General features: G+C 40.8%; 1 protein-coding gene across 2 annotated transcripts in view; it reads right to left on the reverse strand.

The window, feature by feature from the left end:
• Gkap1 (G kinase anchoring protein 1) overlaps positions 1–4,019 on the reverse strand; it is a 49,043-nt gene that overhangs the window by 33,483 nt on the left and 11,541 nt on the right. The gene's annotated exons all lie outside the window — the stretch shown is intronic.

A 4,019-nucleotide genomic window follows, 5' to 3' on the forward strand; every position in this document is an offset into this window, starting at 1 on the left:
GTACATATGTACATAAGTGCATTCATAGGACTTATAGTATATATGTACAGATATGCACTTATAGGATTTATAGTACATATGTACAGATGTGCATTTACAGGATTTATCAATGGAATGGTAACAAATTACACATGAAACAAACCATGGACAAGAAACCCCCAGACAGCCCTTCTAGGTAGGAGTGACAGAGAACAGGGTGAGGGAGGAACAGTTTAATCTGAGGCACAAGCAAGACCAAATACTGGGATGTAAGGGTGACTGGAACAGTAAGTACTTGCATGAGTCAGGGTAATGAGTATAACATTGTATATAATGTTCTTGTACACAAACATTTATCCCCTCTCAAAGAACAATCTGACAGAATTCTTTTGTTTTTGTTTTTCGAGACAGAGTTTCTCTGTGTGACCCTGGCTGTTCTGGAACTCACTCTGTAGACCAGGCTGGCCCTGACTCAAAGATCTGCCTACCTCTACCTCCTGAGGGCTGGTATTAAAGGTGTGCGCCACCACAGCTCCAGACTAGCTTTTTTTTATGACCAACAATTTGAAAGCTGGTCTCCTTTTCTACATCATTTGTTTGTCAGAACAGTATAAAACATGTTCAATATCAAAGTCACTGATTTACATTAAAACTACCAAATGATCTTTCTTCTGGTACGCTCTGCTCAGCAGTATGATGCCATTACCCAGGGGAAAGCACCACTGTGGCCATCACAACTGAAAATGTATGTAGCTTACCTTTCTATACTCTCAGTGAGCTAATAAGTTTGCCTACAACTTGAGAAATCAAACACACAGAAAACAGGAGTTTCAGAAAAGTATTTTGAACATGTATTTTGTCTTATGTATTCCAGGCTGACTTCCAAAGCATTATGCAGTTGAGGATGAAACTGAACTTCCCTTCCTGCCTCCACCTCTCCAACGCTAGTACCACAGGAGCATCCTGTGGAACTCACTGTACGTGGTGCTAGGAATCAAATTCAGAGTTTCCTGTATGGCAGACAAGCCCACTACCAAGTGAGAAGCATCCCCAACCCCTAGCAAGTACACTTCTGCCTAAATTTTAATAAAATTTCTTTTTCAAAAAGTTTTGGCTGGAGATATGGCACAGTGATTATGAATACTGGTTGTTCTTGCAGAGGACCTGGGTTGGATTCCTAGCATCTACAGTTACCTGTAACTCCTGTGCCTGGGGATTGATGCCTGTTTCTGACCTCCACAGGGACCAGGCAGATATGTGGTGAACAGATACACATACAGACAAAATATTCTTACAATAAAAATAAGGATAAAAAATGTATTATCTTACTCTATGTACAGGGGTGTTTTGCCCGCATGTATGTCTGTGTAGCGTGTCTGAGTGGTGCTCAAGGAGGACAGAAGAGGGCATTGGTTTCCCTGCAACTATAGTGACTATAGACAGTTACTGCCTTAACTGCCCTTAACTACTGAGTTATCTCCATAAACCCAAAATTTATTATATAAAAGATTCTTCTGGGTAAATGTGGACATTTTATTTTAACATGCATGGTTCATCCCTAAACCAAGTAACTTACTTATACTACTGTTGTAGAATATTATTTTAAGGTATGTTTTTTTGTTTTGTTTTGTTTATGCTCTGGAACATTTGTTTAATGATGCATAGATGTGTTTAATTAAATAAAATTCACCTGCAGTCTGGAGGCTGCGTCAGCAACTGGATGACAGAAGTTGTAGGGAGAAGCCAGGTGGAGAAGAGTTTATGAGGAGGGACAAGGCAGCAAACTAGGTGAGCTGCTTGCTATTCAGCCTGTCTGAGGAGCAGAACTCTACCTTAACCTTTGAATCTTGAGTTCTTTAGAGGAACAGAGATAAAGTTAAGTTCCCTTAGTAGCTTTGAAAGAGTGGGTGCCTGAGGGAACAGAATTTCCTCAGGCTGTTGGTAGCAGTGGAGTTGCAGTTGCTGACTAGGGTAGTCATGGCTTAAAAGGCAGCAACAATTAAAGAGGACCACAGACTATAGAAAATTTCCTTCTTTTCAGAATTTCCATGTGCATGTGTGCATTGTGTCCACATGTGTGCAATGCCGGCAGAGACCAGAAGAGGGAGTCAGATCTCCTGACACTAAGTTACTGGTAGTTGTGAGCTACCTGACATGGGTGCTGGGACTGGAACTCAGCTCCTCTGTAAGAGGAGCAAGAACTCAACTGCTAAGTCATCTCTCCAGCCTCAGAAGAACTTTCCTGATCCTCAAGCGAAAGCAAAACCTCTCTAAGTTTACTCTTAGTTTTACAGAAAACCTGGTTTTTGAAGATGTATTTGGATTTTTCATAGTTATTATTACCATTTAGGATAATAAGGAAATGCAGGTTAGTAATTTGTCATCTATTACAATCGAATTTGTAGTCATATTAGGTCAAACAGAGATATATTTTATATAAGTCACCTTCAAACACTTCAGAGATCTACAGAATATGACATTTAAGATGTTTTAAGAACATAGGTTCTTTTTTTATGACAATGAGACCTATCCACTCCTGGCAGCACCTAGACTGGTGCATCTTCAGGGAAGTTGATAGGCACTGAAGAAACTCCACATGGAGTTTACTTTCTTTGTGGCAATAGTAGGCCATTGGGGAAGAAAGTGCTCTTCCATCAACTGCTGACGGTATGCTGGTGCTGACTGGACAAGCAGGACACAGAAGAGAGTGACTGCCAAACCTTGTCAAGACAAGGCAGGACGGTCCTTCAAAAACTGTGCGTCATAAAAAAGTCCATCAGATATGCTAGGCCTGTAAGCGGAATATGTGTGCCCTGACCTTGTGTGACTGTCAAGGCAGTCAGCTCTTTTTGTCATTGCTCACATTTTTTGGAAGTCACTTGTTTGCACTTCCTGCTTACTCAGTTAATATTATTTCCTTTTTCGGTCTCTGAGGGAGTTGAAGACTAGACAGTTAAAGTTTTCCTCGTTTACTAGATGCAGAAAAGAAACTCACTAAAGAGTTGTAAAGTGTAAGACTGAGAGATATCAAGATAGTTTTGAATGGTAATGCAAGTTAGGCTAGAAAGCTAATTAGGTATAAGACTTTGGGTTCACCAAGGTAGGGCAGAAAATGGAGTACTTTCCCTGAATTTGTCAATTGCAAATGGACTAGACATTGTTGATGTATGCACAGACTATATATATTGTATATAGTTATTGTACTTATTGCATAGCTTTTCTTATATTAGTTATAATCTTTTATTTTAGACAAAAAGGGGAAATGTGGTTTATACTCTAACAAATAAAGCTTGCCTGAAGATCAGAGTGCAGAGCTAAGTCACTGGAGGCCAGGCAGTGATGACGCATAGGGATCTCTGTGAGTTCAAGGCCACCCTAGGCTACATGAGATTGAATCTGTCTAAAAGAGAAAGAGAACTCACACAAAGGTGATCCCAGCACTTGGGATGCCACACCTTTAATCCTAGCACCAAGAAGATGGAGACAGGAGTGATATGGCTGGGCAGAGAGGAATATAAAGTGGGAGGAGACAGGAGCTCAGATTCAGTTTGAGGTTTTGTAGAGATAGCATTCAGTTAGAGAATTTGTAGGGACAGGATGGCCCCTTTTCGTCTGACGTAGAGGTAAGGACTAGTGGCTGGCTGCTGTGCTTCTCTGATCTCTCAGGGTTAACCTCTGTATCTGACTCTTGAGTTTTTATTATTTAGACCAACTAGAATTCATGGTACAAAAGATAAGGACTTTAAGACCTGAACAAGAAAATTACTGAATATATTCAATAGCTAGACAAGGAAGTTACAAAGTGGATGAAACAATCAGTATCTTAGAGGAAAAATTCCCTAGAGAAAAGAAGGAGATTCCTATGGTTCTGGAAGCCTCACAAGGCCTGTCCCTGAGACTATATAAGCAGCAGAGTTGCCTTAGATAGAGTTGCCTGTCGTTTAAACAGTGATATTCAGGGTGGTGCCTGTCGTTGGGACAGTGATATTCAGGGTGGTGCCTGTCGTTGGGACAGTGATATTCAGGGTGGTGCCTGTCGT

The sequence above is a fragment of the Microtus ochrogaster genome, chromosome 16 (genome assembly GCF_000317375.1).
Source record: "Microtus ochrogaster isolate Prairie Vole_2 chromosome 16, MicOch1.0, whole genome shotgun sequence".
NCBI classification, from domain to species: domain Eukaryota; kingdom Metazoa; phylum Chordata; class Mammalia; order Rodentia; family Cricetidae; genus Microtus; species Microtus ochrogaster.